General features: G+C 40.7%; 1 protein-coding gene across 1 annotated transcript in view; it reads left to right on the forward strand.

Moving 5' to 3' along the window:
* The window catches only part of TET2 (tet methylcytosine dioxygenase 2), a 73842-nt gene that overhangs the window by 24970 nt on the left and 25576 nt on the right, over positions 1–23296 (forward strand). The gene's annotated exons all lie outside the window — the stretch shown is intronic.

A 23296-nucleotide genomic window follows, 5' to 3' on the forward strand; every position in this document is an offset into this window, starting at 1 on the left:
GGTACAGTTGTCATGGCTTTGTCTGAAGGATTAAGCTACAGCAAGGAGGTTGCTACCTTTCAAACTGATACAGAAACCCCAAATAAATTCTCAGTAGCAACATATCTTAACAGGAGTTCTTGAGGGATAGGCTGACATCTGTGTTACACCAGGAATATCTGGAACGGTTCCATTTTACAGTAGTGTAGTAACAGCCTCGCTGATACTGAGCCACTGCTCAAAACTCAACCAGTATGATTCTGCTGAAATCAGGGGAGCTACCCTGACCCACAGCAGTGCAACACCTGTCCTCGTCTCCACTATTTCTTGCAAAATACCAGATATTTTTGGGCAAAGCTAACAGGGCATCCTCAGCAAGCATTCAATCTCCTTATAATGCTTGTCACAAACAGTGAGTGACTACCCAAAAGACTCGCTTCCTCCTCTCTGCCAGGTTTTCACTGCTGCCAGCACAATGCCACATCCATCTGGACAGGCAGACTCCCTGTGGAGGCAGCCCGGCTACCTTTCCACGAATTGGTGCAGGGGTGGCATGGCGGTGTGCCGGTGGACTGGAAGCCTTCCGCTGGGAGTACGCGCGTCACCTCTGTGGCACGCTTGACATCCCTTGGCCTGAGGCCCATGGCCTGCAATCCTGAGCCAATGCTCACACTGGGTTTGTCACCAAGCTGACAGTGTAGTGACCTTACTCCAGGACACAGATTTGGTTCAATGTCCCGCAGAAAAGATATCCTATAAGCCATTTAATCATTTTGAATGGGGAGTTCACAATACATATTATGAACTAACTAAATGGGTAAATTCATCCTTCTGTATTTTTGCTACACCAGAGACCTTTTTCTCATTGTGTCCATCACTGTTACTACTTGGCCACACTATACTAGCTCTTAGAAGGAAAGAACAACAGTTGTCATTCACATGAAGCTGAAGTTCACAATTTTGTTAGATTAGTTTTAAAAGAAAACAGAAAATCCTATTTCTTATCTCATTGCTTGCCTCTGTGAACTCTTTTTCACCTCTTGCTTGCTCTGTTCACTTTCTGCAAGTTGAAAAATATCACTGCTTTATTTCAAAACATGCTTTTGTAAGCTTTTTCTTCCACTATCCAGAACCTCTTTTTTCATATCTAGCCTTCTCCATTTCACATTCTCACTCATCCCTTCTTGCCCTCCTTTAGGATCCTTCCTTTGATCTGACTGCTGTTTTTCCCAAAGAAGGCCAGACATCAGAATCTAACAAAGGTCTGCATCTGCATCTGGATATATACAGCACTCTCCATACCCAATTCTTAGCAGATGCATGCTCCGAAAGCACCTACACATTTTCTGCCTGTGTGTCTACCGTGATTCCCTTCACATCCTTCAAACTTCTCTCTTCAGTTCCTGCAAGCAAACTTTACAACTATCTTCAACTCTTTCCTAAACAGTTCCGTTCCCAACTTAAAAATTAGGAAGGGGCTTCTTCTAGCATATTTCCAGCTTCCTGTCCCTTTTAATTCTGAGGCTCCAGCCTTTCATGTGTGTGTCACTTTACTGTATGTGAAATGTTCTCTGGAAAAACTTGTTGACTGCCACAAAATTCGTACCCTGCAGTTGCATGACGTAGCATGCATTAAAACAACACAGAATTTTTCTAAACTGTACCACCTGTCTGCCCTACCCCCTTCTGAAGCATTGCTCTGGGCTTTACTTCTGATTTACTTTCCCCAAAACATTATTTATCAAGCTTCTCTCCATAGAAGACAAGAAAGCTGTGAATTCAAAGTACTGTCTTCTAGCCAGTCAAATTACAGTAAGTCTGTTTCTTCAAAAAGACCTGCACAATTTTAGTTCTTACCTTCTCACCTCTTTCTGTGATGTCAAACAGGGAGTGTCCTCCATGAACCTGTTCCACTTGCCTCTGGAGGAGCTCCTCACATAACCCCCACTGGGGATTGCAAGGTCCAGGACTTGACTACTGTCCAGACTTGTTCAAAATTATCTTTCTCTGTCTCCTCTCTACTTCCCGTTCTTACAGACAGTGTTCCCTATGGTCCTCGGACTTGTGGTTAAGGTTCTGTGTCTGACAGCTTTCTGCTATTTGGTTTGAACATATTTGCCTTATCCATAGATACTGGTGAGTATTCTGCTCACTACCACAAACTATTGCAGTCATACATCCCTCCAGTGACTAGAAAAATATGTATTAAGCTAGTTTCCCAGCAAAGGGAATAATATGGGATGATACTGTGCATATGCACATATCCACCCCCCACAAAGGAAGTCTGATTCAACTGTCTGCTTTCAGCCATATATGACAGATTTAGTGCTCCAGCTGTTGTGAAGATCAGAAGCTGAGAAAAGGAAGAAGACCCTGTAAACATCCCAGAGAGGGAACAACAAATGCATAACTTCATGTATTATTAAACACCAGAGAACTGTCATGGGAAAAAGCCTTGACACATGTTCCAGCCACAGGAAAAGCTTCCTGTGAAGCAGGAGAGTTTTGCTGCTGAAACTCTCAGTCACCCAAGAAAAGCAAATCCAAGGTAATCTTTGTCTTCCTGAGGCTTGGTGCTCCTGAAACTACCTGCTTGGAAAGCATGCCATGGGTCCTAAATCAGGAATAGTTCCCACTTCAGCTAGAATAATTTAGATTTGCATTTCAGCTCAGGAGTACCAGTTAGTTCACAGCATGTGTTCAACATGCTCAGAATACAAGTAACAGTACCGACACCCCTGGAAAAGGCCTTACCTGGTAGGTTTGCATTCTGTTCTAAAAAGCTCTAAGTAACTCAGGAAAATGACAGGTATGTACTAATTCTGGAGGAATCATCAGCCTGTTGGGGTTATTGATCTACTAATCCTCGTGTTATAGCACCTCTACTTCTTCAGCAATGGGGTTTCTGTATAACCTGCTCACTGCAGAATGATCTGCTTCAATGGGGCAGAGATAAAGCTTTACAGGATTCTAACAGAAGTGTTCATTCAGGGGAAACTTCAAGACAAACCAGGAGGTTTTAGGAAGCCTCAGACTACATAATATTCATACTGAAAAAAATACCATAAAAGGCAAGAAAAAATATTTTACATAGTGCTAAAGTGATCTAGAATAATCTATGCTATGCTATAGGGAAGAAAGAAAGCATATGGCTGAAAACACTCAGGAGTATTCTTGCTTGCACACAGTGTCATGCTCACACAGTTATTCACATTTCTGTATATAGCTCTGTGTATCCCCAAGACTGTCAAGGTGTTCTGGATAGTTTACATAAATAAAAACCCAACATGTAAAGATCACTCTTTTCAGTTCCTGCCCTTTCCTTACTCTGAACAAAAATGTAGTTAGCTATTTCAGAGGAAGACAGATTTTTGTGCCTGTAAATCAGGTTACTTCATCTTTTTGTGTTGAGCATTTGGAGCTAACATAAAGGGAAGGTGGATTTATACCTGGAAATATGAATCCTAGTTCCTGTAGCATTTTGCTTTTCCTTGTGACTAAGTTTATTTACCTACTTACCAAGGGAGGTCCAGTATCAAAGTGAAATTCCTACTTGTTTTGTTTTCATAACACTTTGACCTCAGCCTCATTGGGCTGATTATGGCAACTGTCCACATATCGGCAGGATCTTGTGGAGTTCAGCAGCAGTTCCACAAACTGCACATAGGACTGCTAACTGAATGGCACAGGCTGGTGTTACAGAGAGTGGACTACCAAAGCACCAGCAGTCCACAGCAGAGCTCAGGTATCCTGTGGCACAGTTGTGTTCACAGGGATCTGACCTGTGCATTCTGTGGTCGCCAAACCTGCATACCTGACTTCTGGTCAAACAGGCCTTAAGGACCATCTCTCCAGCAGCATTCAGATGTTTGGAGAGTCAGACTGGTATTTCTGCAATTCCATAGAGTTTATGTTTGGAAATCCCCATGATGTGTCCATCTGCATGTCTATGTGCTCAAACACCACTGCACATTTTGGCCCATCTTTAGCTCATTTCTTCAGTCTCGCACTCAAGTTTTGCTAAGTGCCACGCTGCTGTCCCTTCATAGCCTCAGCAGGAATAACCATGGCTTCCCCTCCGTGTCCCTGTGCACGGCGGGCACTCACCCAGCAGTCTGGCTGTGCATGGAGAGCTGCTTCCTCAGCAGCTGGCTCACACCCAGCCGGGAGGCTACCTCCAAAGCACGTGGATGCACATGCAGCTTTTTCCAGCTCAGTAAAGCTGTTCCTCTCCAAGTCTTGAGATCAAGGCCCTCAGAAGGAGCCAGCTTGTTTCTCCCTTAGGAATTTGTCCATTCTGCCGGCAGGAAAGCTCTTACGTGCTTGAAAGTTTCACAGCAATTATTCCCAAGTTTAGACAACAATGAACACACATGTAGTGGAGTAGTAGTGAAAGCAGTTCTCAGCATTTCAGGTGCACACAGAGATGATGTTAGTCACGTACAGCAGCCAGATAAAAATCCAGCCTGTTGCTTCATGATCTCTGATCTCTATGGAAATCATTCTGTTGTCTGCTTTGCAGCAGTCATCTCAGCACTGTGTTCTCCTGCATTTGCTGGTTTTCCCCATTACACAACCCACTTACCTATTTTTCCTGAATTAAAGTTACTCCCATTCCTTGCATGTTTCAATGATTACTCTATGATTATCTATGATGTAATTAAGAGCTCTGCCTATTTGGCATAGCATATGCTTTCTGGAGTTAGGCAGCACTCTGCACTCCTACTTGGTGCCTTCTGATTTCCAAGCAAGACCATGGGAGTACAGACCATGTTCAGTTAAACAGCAGAACCCAAAGGGTTTCTCACTGTGACCTAACCTTCCTGGCCTCCTGGAAAATCTGTTTATTCTCCTTGTAAATACCTAAAATACTTTTGGAATAACAGAAACAGACTTCTTCAGCTTCAGCATATTTCCTTCTTTTTCACTATAATTAAGAATTGCCTGGAGTGACTCATGTTTCCCCATACACCCCCTCTTGACAACTTCCTCCTGGACTGTACCCTCCCAGCAATGCTGGCAGCCATTGGGGTGTGAGAGAAGAAAGGGACAACCACCCTTGATATTTTCTTCAGACAAAACTATTCCTGAAGTGTTCTTTCTTTGGTGTGCTCATTATTTTTGCCCATAAAATAATGAAAGGAGAAACGTGCCTGTGTTAGCCTGTCAAGGGAAGGAAGCAGGGCAAGAGACTTGTTTTTAATTAGTAATTTTGTGAACATTTGTGCAAGGACAGAGTCTGCTGCCAAACAGCATCTCAATTAGCATGTCCCTGTGGGCAGACCTTGCTTGGATTATCTGTGACTTAAAAAGGTGACAGAGAGAAGACACAGAAAGGATAGTTTGCTTTTTTTATTACCTCCTTCTTTTTTGTGTTGCTAGGCAAGGAGGCTGATACAGTGGGTGGTGTCTAACTGGGAGCAGTGACCCAGTTCAATAAACCTGGCTTGGCTCCTGTGGGATTGGAGAGAGACAGTGCAGAAGAGCAGGCTGGGACCACTCCAGGCACAGAGCAAGAAGCTGTTTCTAGAGCTTTGTCAGGGAAGAGGTGAAAACTGAAACAGTAAAGCAAGGATGAGGAAGGATTTGAGAAAGTAAAAGTACACTGAGCAGAGACACACAAACCCAGAGAGCAGGTTTTGTCACTGGCTGGTAATTCTTTGCGAAGTATTTGTCAAGTTCTCCAAACTTGGAGAGGATTTTGGGGAGGGCTGGAGAAGAACTGAAGGAAAGGAATGCTTTTTTCTTCAGAAAAAAATAATGAAGAGTACTTTTTCCTGCTGAAAACAAGGTGTGCATCCAGGCTTTAAAAACCCATGATATTTCACCAGAGAGATATTTTAAAGGTTTTGGTGGTTTTGTCACACAGCAGAACAGTGTTTTGCATCACTGAAACTCCCTGAGGAGTGCAGTAGCATTTCTCAGCATGTTAATTGTCACATAGTGCTGCAGGTAGCTTCTGCTCAGGAGAGGGGGGTGGCAGTGAAGAGATTAAAATGGTGATTCAATCAGGAGACTCTCAGAAATCTGCCTAGTGACAATTTTTTATTTGTTTTAAAGACTCAGGCTCTGTGGCATAGTTACAAAGGAGGAGTCTTAATTAAAATTAGCAGGCACATGAAGCATTTGAATGGGCATCTTTCAATTCTTTTTCCCTTTCAGCTCACAGTAAGCCCTCTTCTCCTTTTCTCTTTTCTCACAACAGCTTAAGTTTGCTTGAACAGTTTTGCTTGCCCATTTTCTTTCCATCACAAAAAAAATCCTTTAAATTGTACTCTCTCTAGAGTGCCATGAAAATAACTTGCATTTCTATGATTCCTTTAAGCCAAGAACAATTTAGAGGCAGTTCTGCTTATCAGCCTGTGAGTTAGTCTGTATATCACTCCCTATCCTGTTGTAGCTTGTGAAACAGGCACAGAAATTAATCTAAGGTCTGCATCACAAGTAGCTTTTGCTGGGTGTCCATAACAGAAGTTACACATGGTTTATTTGCAAGTTTATCAGATCAGAACAGAAATGTTGTTCAACTCCGGCTCCAGCTGCTTCTGTTTCTGACACCTGTTGGCAGGGAAAAAAATTTATGCTCCAGGACAGACAAGCAGAAACTCCAACTGTGGAGATCCTAAAACTAACATGAGCCTTTGAGCTTTCATATACATATACACATACACACACACACATTTATATATGTAAACCATGCAAGAATTCACTGCTAAAAGCAAATGTCATGTCATACTACATGAATTGAGATACAGGTGATATAAAGGACAGTAATCAACAATTTAATTTGCACCTCCCATTTCACTACCCTTTCATCATGCAGGAAAAGCAGGCAAAGCTCCATTGCTTGCTTTCATCAGAGAAATGAAAAACCAAATCCATTTCATATCCTTAAACCAAATTTTCCTGACTGAGAAGATAGGAAAGAAAGCACATACTCTTGAGTAAGTGACAACATTTAAAGGACAGACAAATGAAATCTATTTTTGATTATCATCATTATATGGTTAAACAGATCACAAGGCCAGGTAACTTGGCTTTTGTTACATTCCTAGATTTTGGAACAGCTTTCAGCTCAGCAACTTGTTATGTGTGTACTTTGCCAGGCAGAACAAGCCAGCTTGCTGTATTTCTTGCTAGGGTTTGGAATTAAAATGAAGATTCAAAGCAGATGGGGATGTTTCTGCTGCAGCTGAATAGAAATACACAGAAAATGAGAATACTCGTCCCTCCCCTCCCCCTCTCAAACAAAGTCAGCTATCATCTCCTTCTGACAAAGGCCTATTGTTCTGCAGACCACATAAAATTATCTATCTAGTGAAGATCTGAATTTATGTACTATCAGGGCCCTTTGTGAAGTGCTGGCGAGCCCTTGGGCCAGCAGAGCCTGATTGCTCGCAAGGCCACTCTTCGAGAGGAGTGGAGCGACCTCTGTTCAGGAACTCCTTCAACACTTGTTTTACATACAAACTGAAGGGAAAACAAAACAACGAGAACCAAAATCAGCGAAACAGAAAATTATTTCCTAGATGGCTGGTACCTCATCAGCATTCAGTCTAACCTGTTCTGTACTGCAGCAGCAAAACAAAGCCATCCTCCTGGATTAGGGGTTAGTAAGCACAGACAGCTGGTCTCCCTCTGGATCTCTTCCCTACACTGACCTTGTACAGGGAATCCCTCCCTCCTTTATCCTTAGATAAACTCCCGTCATCCCTGAAACTGGAATAACTGTGTCATCTCACAGTCACATTGCATCTGTCATGCATCATTGTAAATCACCTTTGTTTTCAGCAGGGAGTTTCAAGTCGTTACCTGCCTAAAACAGGATTCAATCAATGTGTTAGTGACTCTGACAGTTTTCTTTACTGAGGCATAGAAAGATCTCCTGTATTTGGATTCTTCTTTTTTTGGCTATTAACTAAGTATTTAATCAGATGATGACTTAAAAAAATCAAACAAGAAAAAAACCAAAAAACCCATACCCCCTCTTTCTTTCTCTAGAAAGTCAGCAAATCAATTCAGCTTAAAATCTGAATGCTAATCTTCCATTCTTACCCTTGGTGGGTGCACTTTACATCTACAAGCTATGGACTCCCCTTTTCACTGTTGCGATTTCTATTTTTAGTCTTTTCAGTGCAATTAGTGTCAGCTGTGATACGACATATTTTCTTCTTCTCCTGGGCAAAATATCCCCCCAAACAGTTTCTTTCTTTTCTTTTCCTCCCTCTTTAAATAGTAATTTACCTTTTAAGAAAACACAACTGCCTCCCTCTGTGATACTGTCCTTATCTTCTCTATGCACAGCAAGAACAAGAATTTCTACTTCTTGAAAAAACACCCATAAGCTCAAGGAGAGAAAAGGTCAACTGTGATAAGGATTATGAGTTTCTGAAACTCCTTATATCTAGAAAGATTTCTGTTTTACGTCTGAACTACAGAACTAGGGTTTACCCTTGCAAAACAAAAAACCACTTGCATCACCTGCTAAAAAGTGATGATACTGTTTTTCATTATGACAAAAGCTTGTTTTTCTGAATTGCTGGAATGCCATTTAAAGCTATAGGAAAGGAAATAATCCCTTTCCTTCACCCCTAAAGATAGTCAAGAAAGTTCTTAGCTCTCTTTTACAATGGGAAGGAATAAAAGAAAAAGGAATATAGAAATTTTTCTGGGAGACAAGAACTGTAAGCATGAGATTTTCCTAGGTTTTCTTTCTTCCTCTCAAATACAGCTAAATAAATAAGCTCTCAAATACAGCTAAAGTTGAAATGAAGACAATAAAAGCAACCAGCTGTGAGGACTGTAGAACTGAGGAAATAAAGATTTCTGCCCATCCAACGCTGATTCAGTTTTCAACTGTAAAGCATTTTTCAATTCTGCTTGTAAGACAGACACTGAACATGGACAAAAGTCAGATGGGGTAGGTATGAATTTACATACCTTCCTGGGTATGGGGAATCTTTCAGTAATATCCCTCTTATCTAAGTCTTTGTGCTGTCATTTTGACTTTCTGGGGCTCTGCCTCAAATGCTCAGATGCTAAATATGCATTCAGGATCAACATCATACAGGGCAGGAAACTAATGCATCTACTTTGTGCATTTTAAAATCACCAAAGATTTTAAGTGAAGAAGCACAGTTTCTCATTTTTCATCTGGGGTGACTTGACTTTAACTAAGCTTTGTGTCATGAGTAGAGATAACAAGTGAGGGGTGTAAATCTTCCCAGCAGATGATCTATTAGACAGTCTAACTTTGTCAAATGCACTGTCTAACTATAACATTGAAAGAGAACACTGATGATCTTTGCTCTTTTGAGGTGTCAGGTACTTAATATTATCTGTCTTCTTCATTTGGATACTATAAATCTCTTTTTTCCCCTTTGAGAAAAGAGAAGATTAGAATGAGATGAGAAGATGAGAAACTAGAGTTTTAAAAATAAAGGGTTTTTTTGTTGTTATTTTTGAAAAAGGCTTATAGAATAGATTCCCTTCAAGCAAAAAAATACAAGGAATGTAAATAAACATTGTCAAGCCATGAGGCACTCAGTATTATGACAGAAGAGCACTGTGGGAGTTACTGGGGCATGACCAGTATACAAAATACCACCACTACTTTTCCTGTAATTGATGCTAGCACCTTTAAGTTACTAGAATCTATAGTGTTTCTATGTAAAAATCCAATATTTGGCCTAGTTGACTTCAGTTTTTCCATCCATTGCAGAGGATGCAAAAGTTTATGGTCCTCTTTTCTATGTACAGTCCACGGAAATGAAAGTAATAATAAAGTAACAAATGATTTTGCAGTTATGTAAGTTGTTGTAACTAAAAGTTAATCTAAATTATGATAAGGCCACAAATGGGAACAAAAGTTAATAACAGATTGTTACAACTGCTCCTCTTTTAAGTCAGCTTACTGAAAACCCACTAAGTCTCAAGTCAAGCAAGTTCATTTAAACTTAAAAGCTTAGTTGTTTGTTTTACAATGCCTATGAATAGTTCATCCCTGAGCTTCTGGTCGGAAAAAACCACCCTATATCCTGTCCTGTGTGCTCAATGGTTTGCCATGCCATGCTGTACACAGTTCATGGCCTGTGGCCACTGTTTTACAGTATCTGGCCACCCTGAATCATTCAGGGGGAGTCAGTTATGGTCGGCACAACACACACTATTTACTGTTCCTGTCTTCATGTGTGAAGTGCAAATCTACTTCTGAAAGATAATGTTGGCAGTATTTGCCTTAATTAATCTGGTTCTGTGTACTATAAATACATTTCTGTAGCTTTAACAGAAAGAGGAAACAATTATGCTCAAAGTGCTTACAAAGTGTTTTTCCTGCATTTTGTGCATTTTTATGTATTGGTTACTGCAGTTCTCTGTGAGTCTGCATCTGTGGTTGTGACCTGCATGAGCAAAATAACTGGCAAAGGCTGCTGCCCTGTTCCAGCTGCAGCGTACAGGAAGTGGTGTCACATGCAAGCCCCAGCATCATTCAGTAACTCTCTGTGGGGAGTGAGAGGCCTTTCCAGAGACAGCCTCAAAGAAGTGGCTTCACAAATCCCACAGGTGGGATTTCTGGTCAAACAAGTGTGTGCTGGTGCCAGGCTAGATGGGAGGAGAGCACTTCAATGCGAGTTGGCAGAAATGGGAAGGCCTATGGAGCTAACTCTGCACTGGGAGGGGTCAGAAGATTGCACGGGCCAGTTCTTACAAAGACTGATTTGAATCAAAGTTATTGCACTTGGAAATGAGTACCAGAGTTGCAAAGCATGAGCTTAAACTTTCAAGTAAGTCAGAGCAAATTCTGCAGTAGGTTCCTAACAAGCCAGATCCAGGGGGAAGCCTCTGTAATTAACACCCAACAAAGGGTCACTGCCTGCTGATTCCAGGGTTTACAGGCCAATCCTCACAGGTGCTGAAGGAGCAACCCAACAATGGAGACTTGAAGACTGTTGGTTGGCAGTCCTTGGTAATTTCATCTCTAAAAACTACTCTCAGTGTTTTTAGTCATCAAAACTTTTAGGCACAGTCTCTAGCTGCTGCACTGCCTTCGTCTATCTTCAGCTTCCTGCAGTTCTGTGAAGCATGTTCCCTCATCCCCATCCACTTCCTCTTGTTAACCTTGTAATGGAAAATCTCTCTCAAAATCTCTCTCCCTCTCTTCCTTGTTGCTATCTGAAGTACACCAATCTTTCCTCCAACACAAATACAATCTGACACAACAAACAGAGGGAGACTTATTACTGCTGACCACATATTTAATCTTTTATAGCAATTTCCTTTGGAATCCTGATTGAGCTTTTCAGTATTCAGTAGACATAGGCTGTTCCCAGTGAGTCTTTTGTAAAGGCGACTGCACATCCTTGAGTTCTGTATTTCCCTCCTTTAATTTAAAGCAACAGCAGTGCCTACCAGCATAGAGATATTTTCACAATAGCCCGCTTGACCAAGTCAGGATTAAAAACTGAACATCAAAGAAACATCTTCTGTATCAATGGAGGTTTGATTCATTTACAAGGCTGTGCACATTTTTACAAAGCAGTTCCTCAGCCATTAGCCCACTATACCAGACTGGTTTTTAGCATAGTGTCAGGATCTTTTCTCTAACTCATTGGCAGCAGCAGCACTAGAGTTTAAATGTTTTGGTGTTCTGTTTTAGCTCGAACATCTTTTTGCTGATTTCCAAGTATCTTGTTTTACAATAGCCTCCTTCAGGCAATAGAGTCCAGAGCAAAATTTAATCTTCAGAGAGCATAACAAAAGAAATCAGCCTTAGTTACCAGAAGATCATTAAGTAGTACCAGCTGTTTTCAAGACATTGAATTTTTTCAATGAAGACAGAAAAACTGAAGTGCAGTCTAAGACTTTTGTGGTGCCTGGTTACATTGCAATGTATGAAAAAACATCTAACAACTCTGAAGACATCTCTGCCTCCACAGCTCCAGGAACAAGGGCTGGGGCAGGGAGCTCAGGCAAGGGGAGGTTGGGAGCTGTTGGGATCCCTGTCAATTTCCAGGATGGGACTGGGACTCTGCTGGATGATGCTTACACATGCCTTGTATACACTGCATGCTCAACTGGCCCCTCTGCTTGAAGAAAGGACATGGTTTTGTTGGGACCTATCAGTGACTGGACTTTAAAAGTGTTAGAAGGATAAGGTAGGAAGTAGGATGGGCTTGGACCCATCAGCACCCTGAACATAGAGTCCAAACAGCTTGACGGCATAATTTTTCTCTGTCATGCTGCACAGTTGATGCATAGCAGTATGGGGACATGTTCTGTCTCTAGAATTCACCTGATCTGCTTTAGTCCTTCACATGCTTTTGCAAAGGTTAACTGCATGTATTCCAAGATACACTTTTTCCCCATCTTGTTTCCAGTTCTAATTTTAGGTACAACTAACTTTTCAGAACATTCACTTGATCACCAATACCTATCATAGACTTTTACAACAATTTTGGGTTGGGAAGCTGAAGCACACATCTGATTTTTTAAACACCATTTCTGTAGAAAGCTTGTGAGCTTTCTAACTTTGTGAGCTAGATGAGGCTGTTAGGAAGGTTTGTTTGCTGGGGAGTGTAATAGGCAGATAAACTTTGGCATTCATCCTTGTCCCCCACCCTTCCCACAGTAAAATTATTAGCTCATTTTCTCATAACCAACCCGGCTGACTCTCAAAGGTTAACAAACCAAAGATAAAGTGCCCTTACATACATTTGATAGTGACATGCATATGAGCTTAACTGACCGCATTAGACATTGAGTATCCTGATAGACTTCTCCTCTCTTCTCCCAACTCCCCCTGCCTTTTTTTTTTTAAGAAAAAGCAGCTGTTCATTGCCCTCAGAGGCTGTATAGAAGTAACACTACCAATCACAGACTGTGCTGTATTTCTTCTGAGTAAAACCAGTTGCATATATCAGAGCTTAATGCCTATCTTCCTTGTTTTGCCCCTGAAACTGTTCTCTCCCTGATGTGTTTTGGGGGACCAAGGGTGACAGAGGGATCTTATGTTTGTCTTGGCAAGAAAAGCAGAGACTGTGCTGTGCAATCCACTTGACATACAAGGACGCACACGCTTACGGGAACTCAAGTACACAATGCAGGGCGTTCTTTCCTACACCTGCATTCCTGAGCTCAAGACCACCACAGCTATGAGGCTGCTGACTGAAGGACTACCCTGGCAAACACTCTGCATAACCTTGCCAGGTAGAAGCAGTTCTGCAGGACTTGTGGGATCAAGTCCTCCTTGCTGGAGGTGTGGATTTAAAGAATTAAAAGTCACCTGATGCTTCTAAGGAGCGCTCCCCTACTTAGGTCCTCTTAGGAAGACTAAAGAGAGGCATTTAAAAGGCTTCCATTAACTTTCATTGTCTTTAGGAAAGATGTTTACTTAAGCTGAAAAGAGACTCAGCTATGATTTATGAGTTTCATTCAAAGTAGTCTCATATCTTAGATTTGTCTGTAGTTCCCAGCTTTCTAAATCCAGTTGAGTGTGTACTTTATAATGGTGAGCTTTTCATCCACACTGCTTCTTTGTGCACTAAGAGCATGCCTGTGTTGTGGACAGACAATAATCAATTAGTGAAATGTATCTCATGACTGAGAATATGAAGTGGGCTTTGCAGAGGCTGACAATAGCTCTTTTAACTCACCCATTTTTGTATGTCTCTTAAACATCCCAAAATATCAAAGGTCTTTCATTAGAGTTTCAAACTCTTTCAAATCCATGCAGGCCACTATACCTCAGAAGACTATGAACTGATGTGAGCCGGCAGCAAGTGGCAAATTGCCAGAATGAAGAACAACCGACTGTTTTCAAAGCTTTGAAAATATTTGAAAAGGAAGGACAGAGGAAGAAGTGTTGCAGTTCCCTTCAGGACTGCTCAAATGCTGCTCTTCCAAGCGTCCGCTGTGGGAGTCTAAAAGTCTTAGTGAGAGTTAAATCACAATCTGCCAGTTCCCCTGGCTCCTTTCAGCTTGGCAGCAGTGAATTTTCTGCCTCTTCATGTTGCATCCCGCCACAAAGGGAAAAATTTAAACAGGAGAAACAATGTTCCTTTGAATTACTGGAAATTAAAGGGAAGCAGGAATGCCAGCTCATTCTGGGGTCCCAACTGTTTCTCAGCATAGCAATTCCACGTTTTTATCCAGTCTTTTAATTCGGTAAAAGGGAGAAACTTTCATGATAGAGCTGTGTTTTAAAGCAATCATCCCATTCACAAAATCTAGACTTGTTACTGGTTTCCAGTTTCCCTGGAATACCAAAGTGGTATTTCACAGAAAGGAAAAAGCCTGTATCCTTGTAATAATCTTTTTTCTCTAGTAGTTTTCTTAAATTTTTTCTGAAATATTTTGTCACAAAATACATAGAAGTCTCCATATACTGCACATTTATGCTTAAATACTAAGTTTTAAACGGCTGTACATAAAACCCACATCCTTTGTAAGTGGGGATAGAACAAGGTAAGAAGTAACTGGGAAATGGCTTCAGTTGTGTGGAAGCATGAACTGGAGCCTATCATTTGATCCTCAGAACAAGATTAACAGCAGCCTTCTAAAGAAAAACCTAAAAACTCTGTTGGCAAGGCATATAAAACTAAAATTAGAAAGGGAAGAAAAATACTGTAGCCAAAATGGTAACTACAGAAAATTTGTTTTTCAAGCCAGGCTTAAGAAGCTAGGGTATGACTCCTCAATAAATGCTGTCATGATGTGAAGTTGGTGTCTCTCAAATGACAATTTGTTTGGGTCCTGAGCCCTTTTATATAAGAAGATCAATGACCAAGTTCTTCCCAAGCTTGTATATTGAGTATTCAAAATGAAAACATAGTCCCACATCTTCATCTCCAGCCTAAAGCTGAAGGGTATGGCAACAGTCAAGCTCATGCCCAAGCACTCTTGTGTGCTTGGAACTGTGGTATGGCAGCACTGGCTCACATTTTGTTTCTCTCCCGGAGTTTTGCCTTTACCAGGATTAAACTTCAACTGCTTCTAGGTTGTCAGCTGGCTCTGGTCATCAAAACCACCTTGTCTTTCATCTCTGGTACATCTGAAGAGGTAAACTATAATCGTTTTCTCAGATCTGGATTTCAGCCCAATAATCCGTGCCATTGTTTTGTGTAGATTGCCATAACCCACATGAAACCTGCTCCTGAAGACCACACACAAATGCAGAAAAGCAGAATGGTAACCACAGCTCCAGGGAGCATCTTCTAATAGACCTCTAAAAATGCATTAGATTCTTATCTTCTGTGGTGCCTCAGCAACAGTGGAAGTCAGAAGAGATGTTTGTGTGAGTAGCTCAAAGACTTAAGCACGCTGAAATGTTTTAAGGAAACACCCTTTTCTATAAAGATCTGCTAGAAGTAACAAGTGTGTTCTGTTGATTTCAGTGTGATTTATACAGTGAAGGAATGAAACTGCTTAGTTACTGAGGGGAAAGTCAAGGTAATTCATACAGGTTTTTGGAAGATTATACAGATACACATACAGCTGCTTGTATATCAAGCATCTGAATTTGGAGAAAATCTAGCAGAGGGTAGCATGTGCATTATGTCTCTGGAGAACAGACTGGATTTGCTATTTGACCTCCATGCATTTAGTCAGGGAACAAAGACTATGGATATAGATACACCCAGGGAGGAGATTGGATGTCATGAACTGGGTTGTTTATTCTGTCTAAAGGGGAGCATTAATGACAGTCTTCAGTTACATGAGAAGAAAGAAGTCATAGCACAGAAGGAAAAAAACCCCTGCTCTCCATGTCTGTGGCAGATGGGATGAGCTGATCTAAGGTTATGTTTTAAATGATAGAAGCTTTCTAATAAGTTAGATTAATTATTGCATGTAATTGTGTTATTATGCAACCCTTGTCATCAGAGACTTTTGAAAACAGGTTGGAGTGGACTGGTACAGGTCTGGCTGGTGTTGCCCTGAAGCCAAGGAATAGGGCACTGACAAACCTATTTTTCCCATGTGTTTATGAGCAATTGGTCTGGTTTGTAAGTCGCAAAAGGTACAAATTAGGAGAAATAAAACTAAATCACAAGTGGGAATGAAAACATGTTTTGAAATTAAATCATGCAACAATTAAAATAGTGTAAGATGTTTCCGAAACAAGTACCCTTGTATTGGCTTAATTCCTCCAGCTCCACTGAGTGGAAGTGAAGCCCCAGCAGGACATGAAGGGGCAGGCAGCATCTCTCACAGGGACACAGGGCATCTTGTGGCTCACTGCCCCTGGCAGGGATCCCCAGAACCTGCCCCTTGGCTATACTGGCACACACAGTGTACACTGTGTAGTGTGGGAGCTGCCTGTTTGGCTGCCGCTCATTTCTAAAAACACAGCAGCCAAAAGTTGAGTTCACTATAACATCCCAGCCTAGGTGTGGCAGAGCCATGAGAAAAACAGAGGAGGAATGTGTAGAGGGGTGTAAAGGCTACTACAGTGAGGCCAGTGAAGGGGCTGAAAGCTCTGCTTTACCATCTGGACATGCAGGAGCACCAGTCAGAGTACACCTTGGAGCCATCAGCCTTCTCTTTGCATTCTCCCCACTCTCCTCTCAGTATGACAATCAACTTTTAAGAAGAAATTTGTGAAAACTGCATTTTGTAAAAAATTCCGTTTTCAACAGAACTGTGAGACCAACAGGATTTCCTATTTGAAGTTCAAAGGATAATAGAAACCAGAGCTGTGTAAATAGGTTTTCTGAGGACGCTGTAGCCCACAAGGTTTTATTCTCTTCTATCAGTTCTTCCAGTCATATGTCTATTTTCTAATGTTACTGACCCAACACAATGAAACCTTGAAAATTTTAGCTTGCCAATGGGTTTTTTTTCCATCCAGTGGTTTTCACTCTGCCAAACGCTGTGATGAAATGATCATGGATAACTGACCTTTGACTGGTGCTAGGAAGTCATCAACCCAAGAAATCTGTGCTATATCCAGGTTTGGAGCCAAATGGACAAAGATCACAGAAACTGGAAGATAATGATGACAGTGACCTCTTGGTAACCGTCCCTAAACAGCAGGTTGATAACATCAAGTGTGCCCTGAGGAGCAGTTCAGCCACCAACGCTTGCTTATCCTGGCGTGCTCACAAGAGGCTGCACTGCAGAACTTGGCCAGAACAGCAAGAGAAGTCAGCTGTTGCTCTTGGGGAACTGATTTTAATCAGCAGCCCATATCACCATTGCCATTTGACACATGGAGTAGCTGAAGTACTGAGAGGAAAATCATCTCTCAAATAACATCCTTTCTCCAGACATCAAAAATGGGTCAAAGCACCAGTTGTGCACCTGATTAACACAGCTCAACACACCTAGCCTAGCATAATAGACTGAGATTAGGAAAAAGAGGCTTTGCTCTGTTTTCCAGCCCCAACATCTTTGCCAGTGATGAATTCACAGGCACTGGGGAATTACCAAATTATGTCCTGTGTGGGTCACAATTTGAAATAATTTTGCTGGTCCAGACTTCACAGAGAAGTTTCTCATTTATGCAAAAGCATCTCACGCAATATACAGTCATTTGAGCACCCCTGAGATTTAAGGCTGTAACTCCCATTCCTGCAGTCTTCCTATTACTATTATGGGATACAAGGATTTTCAAAAAAACAGCAAAGATTAAAGGGTGTTTTATTCATCTTCCCTGTATTTGTTAAAGACACCTAATAGTAAGGGTGGTGGTCAAGAAATTGAGTAATACTGCTGTTAGAGTATGTTGGCATCCCAGCACCATACAAACCACCTGGATCCACCATGTTCCAAATCTAAACTATGGAAAAGAGCTCACAACTGGCAAAAACAGACATAGATGCCAACCTCATCTTTAATGATCTGGTAATTGCAATGGGAGGGTCCTTTTATTTCTTAAATTCAGCCTGGTTCTGAAGTTTGTCTTTTTGGGAAGCATTTCTAATCTGGTCATACCATGGTGGCATTTAAACATACTTGAGGAGCTGTGGTGTTTTCCTAGAAGTGCTACATAGTACAATTAGGTACAAAGTTTGTATGGAACACAAATCACAAGGAATGGGAGAGCTGTGTGGTGTGACATTATAAGTCTTGTTTACTCATATTTTATAATTCTGTATTAATTTCCTTTGCATAATTGTTTTTTACCACCCATATTGTAGAGGCATTTAATTTTACTTCCCTTAATGTTATGCAATTGTTAAAATAGTACAGTTTTTCACATCTGGGTAGAAATTACACAGTATTCAGTCTTGTTGATGGTTATGTAATGTAGGAGGGGAAATCACTGTTTAGCTTTACTATCATGCCCTCTATATTAAGGCCAAAAATCAAACTGATTCAAGTGCTTTTGCAATTAGACCACTGTACCACTGAAATGCAAGAACTGATGTCAGTAAATTGAGGGGGATTTAGCACTAGTTGATTTTAAAAATGCATGAATTTTGAAGTGTCTGGCTTGGATAAGATTTAATGAATTATTAATCCTCATATGTCACAATGCTCTTCATTCCTGTATGTCTGCTTATATCTATATTCACTAGTCACCATTTTCCCTGTAAATTAAGGATAAATTAGCTATAAATTAGGTAACAAATTTTATCCATCCCACATTTTCTTTTGTTTGACACAGATTATTGTAGATGTAAATGCCAGAGAAGACAGTTATATTCATGTAATATGACCTTCTGCAGAATACAGTCACACTGTCATTGAGGGGTTTCTAAATTTACCCCTTAACTGCTCTTTAAAGCTACAGTAAGAAAGCAATATGTATATTTTAGGAAGAAATATAACTTTAACTAAAAAATCTTCAAGGGACAGGCAAGGTATGGCATCCTTACTCAAGTTTTTTCCAAAGCATTGCTAATGCCCTACATAAATAATCTATCCAAATGAAGAGACAGTTGAATGTAGTGCAAAAGGACCTTATTGTAAGCCATAGAGCCATGCCAACAGCAGATTGTCCTTGTCCTTCTGGGGCATCCTTTTCATCTGCCTTGAAGTTTCTCTGTGTTTTCCTCACCCACCACATATGCAGCAGGGCAGTACAGATGCTGGTAAGGAGCAGAGCAAATCCTCAGGGGATGTTGTGGGGTTTTGAGCATCAGTTCAACTTGGGTGTGAATGCAATCTCTCTTGAATCTGTCCTGGTCTTCCTCTCCTCTAAGTTTCCATGTGGAAGCTCACTTTGTTTCTCTGTGTATAAACTGCAGTACCTTAAATGCAAAACATATAGGAAATCCTTAAACTTTACCATGTGTTCAACTTTTTATCCCAGCAATAACAGAACTGTCTCACTAATAAGGAGTTTTGATGTGTTACATCACCACTTAGCCATCTGAGTTCACTGCACTTCTTTTCTCCTTTAGGGACACTGGCAGCTGCTTACAGGTGTTAACCCAGGGCACAGCTGCAGCAACTGGTCTTTAGCTGGGCCATGGAATCGCATCTCATAATATCAAATCCTGGTGTTAAGCGTCATTGTAACTGATTACACATCTTCTTCCAATATTAAAGAAGAGAAAACTTTGTCATAGGCTTAATCAGAAATAATTTTGCATGTATGCAAGTCCTGAAGATTTAAGGTTTCAGAACAGAAATCAAGATTTCTGACAATGTCATGCATGAGTGCCCTTACCTAAGTAATAACCACTTGTGCCTCTTCTCAAATTTTCATTTGTTATGGAAATAGGAAAAAACCCAAACCCTTAATTTCAGGAACTTTTTCTCATGTTTGAAGTTCAGTATTTCAAACCCTTTGCTAGATGCATGAGCTTCAGAGGAGAGATGCAACTGCACAACAGCACATAAGGATATGTAGCCCCAATTGAAGCCAGCTACCATACACAGATAATAGGAGCAGGAGCGTTTAAGCAGGAAGTACAACTTACCAAACTGGAGTTTGGCAAGACCTATGGGCAAATTCACCTCCTGTCAAGAAAGTGCTAGAGGGGTTTCTTGTCTGGGAGCAGTTTAGATCTCTGTGTCATCTGGCAGTGGCAGAAGGGTGCCAGCAGGATGGAGACTGTGGCAACACTCCAGGAACAACCCAGTGAGCTATCAACAAGCTTCTGGGTATCTGACTTCTGCTTTCCCCAGTCTCATACTGATAATCAGTTAAGCACAAGTCAGCTGAGGCTTTGATATAAGGATGTGTATTTCTGCTGGGGGAAAAAAATCTCTGAGGAGATAAATGTCTATCTCAGCTAACCCCAGAAGGGAAAACAACCCATCTGTCATCCCACCTTTTGGTCCTTTTAGGTTCATGAATGCTGTACCACAGCTATTCCCCCACCTACTTTTTCTCCTGGGAATCTTGCCCAGTTTTGCAGAAGATTGTACTCCCCTGCAGTGGGTGTATATATCCATTCATTCATCTGAGCTGCTTTGCATTCACAAACTCCCCAGATACAGGTGCTATAGAAAATAAGATATGAACCTCCAGAACTGGGTAAAACTCAAGAAAGATTTTATGTGAAAGAAAATGATACAACTTCTGTTGCTGCAGAAATGTCTGTTGTGCTTGTAACAACACCTTCCACAGTATACTGATAAGAGGTGGCAGGAGTATGTCAAGCTTGTCCATAAAACAAACAACAAAGAAATCTGAGGCTCTCATTCAGTGCCTAGTTTCCAGTTCGTTCCCTGTGTGCCGCAAGAAATAAATGTACATACATCGATTGTGTCTGAAAAAGTCAAACAGTGGTAGTCTGAATTCTAACTTGAATGCATATTGGTGGGATGAGATGCTGATCCATTTGCACAGTAATGTGCTATATTTCAGTCACGCATCACAGCATCTTCAAAGAGGCCAGTCATAATTATGATGGATTAGACTGCAGAGTCAGTCCTAGATGCAGTAATTGTTTCACAGATGCTGATGATGTGACTTGAATTTCTAATGTATTATAGCTGAAGAAAAATATGTGGTGCTTCTAAATGGTCTGGATAAAATACAGCTATGGGAAAGACTAAAAAGACTAACTGCTGCACTTAGGGGAAGGTAGATTTACTTTGAGCGGTAGAAAGCTCACCCCACAATGATTGTAAGGATGACCACAAAGACTTTTTAAGGTGCAAGCAAGTAGGAGTATTACTTCATGGTGTCCCAGTTAAAACCAGTAATAAAGACATTGTGGCCATTTATTTTTTGCCAGTTCTACCTTACAAATTACATTACTTTACATTTGCTGTGATTTGTTGTTGCTCGAGGAAGATTTTTACTCAGGTGGGACTTGAGGACAGTGAATAACTTGAGTGTAGACAGAGAGAAAGAAGGATAATGCAAAGTCACCCCCATCCTAGACACATTTCAAAGAATTCAAATCTGGCACTTTTAATACATGAATTAGCTTTGTATTTTGAATAACCAAATTATTCCTATGTTCTTTGCAATGTCTAATACCAGTGCCTTTTACACTGAAAGTGGTCAGAATTTGGGGGAACATAACCATGAGATATTTGGGAATGCCATGAACAATAATTCATCTCACAAGATAACCTTTTGGGTTTTGAGGACAGCATGAATCCAAGACTCTCTTCTGACCATGGATGTGCTCTTTTGAGGAGTTTGCAAGCTAAGTTTAGAGAAATCAGAGAGCCCCCACTTCTAAAGAAAATAGTGGGTTTATGTAATAGATAGTAAGGAGTTGAGAAGAAAGATTACCTGGGAATTCTCAAAAGGAATTTGGTTGCAACCCACAGGGTATATCAGAAAAAAAGTCGCAAGGCAGACTTGGAGGGCCAGACAAAGTTTCTCACAGCTTAGTTGCACAGACCAAAACTTTTTTTAAAGAAATAAATCTTTTAGAAGCAGCTTGACGGCACGGTTTTAATCATTATGGTGCCCTTTATTTCATTTCATACTTGCGAAATGCAGCAGCCTACACACTCATGTCTGCGGTTCACCTGCAGTTTTTAGGAATGAAAGGAGTGAAGACAAAAAATTGTTTCCAAATTAGTGTGGCATTTTATTTTTGAGACACTCTGGGAGCATCGTTCTGCTGCCTGACCTAGAATGACACATCAGAGGAATCCTTTTCACAGAGTTTTCTGCTAAGCATGGAACATTGTCTCCCTGGGAAAGCTGCAAAGGCTCATGTCTTGTGGTACTATAAAGCTAGGGTGGGAAATACCTCTAGAAGGAAATAAGCCTACACTACCATGTCAAAAACACCCAGGCAAGACTGACAAACTTATTTTTCCCTCTCCCTGTTCTTAGCTTTCCCTGCAAAATTTCTTTTTAAAAGTACTGTTACTTGCAGCAAGAACTCTACTTCTGTCATAAAAAAACCATAAATTGAGTAAAGGAAGGGGAAAAAAACAAACTTCAGGAGGTCAAAAGTAAATCTAAAAACAAGTTTGGCATTTAGAGGAAATGAATACAAGTTATCATATAGGTGCTTGCTGGTCAAAATGTGCATTTGAATTGTCCTGCTACTGAAATCAGAGCTACAAGCAGAGAGAATTCTGCTGGATGCAATGTATTTAATGAATTAATATTACTTATAAGAACATTTTAGAATCATATTGCTAAACTGAGTAAGACAATACTGCACTGAAAACTATTTAAATTACATGTAAATAGCATTTAAACTGATATTTTAATAACATAAAAATATTAATGTAGGGTAAATACATAAGCAGAGCAACCATGATGGAAGAATTTTTTCATTATAATAGTTCTTCTTATGTAGTGACAATACTAGCCACACATAATGGTTCTCCTGACTCTGAAGTCTGAGCAGAGCTGACCTGGTAATGGAGAACCCTTCAGATTCTCCTTTATGCAAACCAAAAATAAATGCTTCAGAACAGACATGCATATGTCCACATTTTCTCTGTGCAACTTCAAATCTGTTAGACCCACTGTCAGTCTGCCTTCTGTCATTAGTGACTGGTTGAGAACCATAAACAAACAAAGAGTAAATTACAAGCAGAATCAAACAAGGGATTTGTCTATGTTAACTGGGTCTATGAATTCTGGGAAGACGCATGTGAACAGGATTAGCTTGTCATTGTATGGAATTTGCTCACTGCACGTTGTCAGTACTTTTATCCAGCTAAAACCTTCACTTTGTAAATAAAGAGTATATGAGAAAATGTGATTTCCCATCCCAACAAAGAAGAAAAAAATCCTAGCTCCACAGCTGCAGAGCTCAATTCAAAACCCAAAGCACAGTTTAAGCCATGCTTGATGTCTATATGTAAATTTGGAAGGATATTGATACCTGAAAAAAAGCATTTCCATCAAACCTTTAAAAAATCACTCTATTTCTGTTCATGTTACCAATCTGTTGATGAACTGTAAGAGTTCCTGTGGACAGCAGTCAAGCATGGC

Source organism: Catharus ustulatus, chromosome 5, assembly GCF_009819885.2.
Source record: "Catharus ustulatus isolate bCatUst1 chromosome 5, bCatUst1.pri.v2, whole genome shotgun sequence".
Lineage (NCBI taxonomy): Eukaryota > Metazoa > Chordata > Aves > Passeriformes > Turdidae > Catharus > Catharus ustulatus.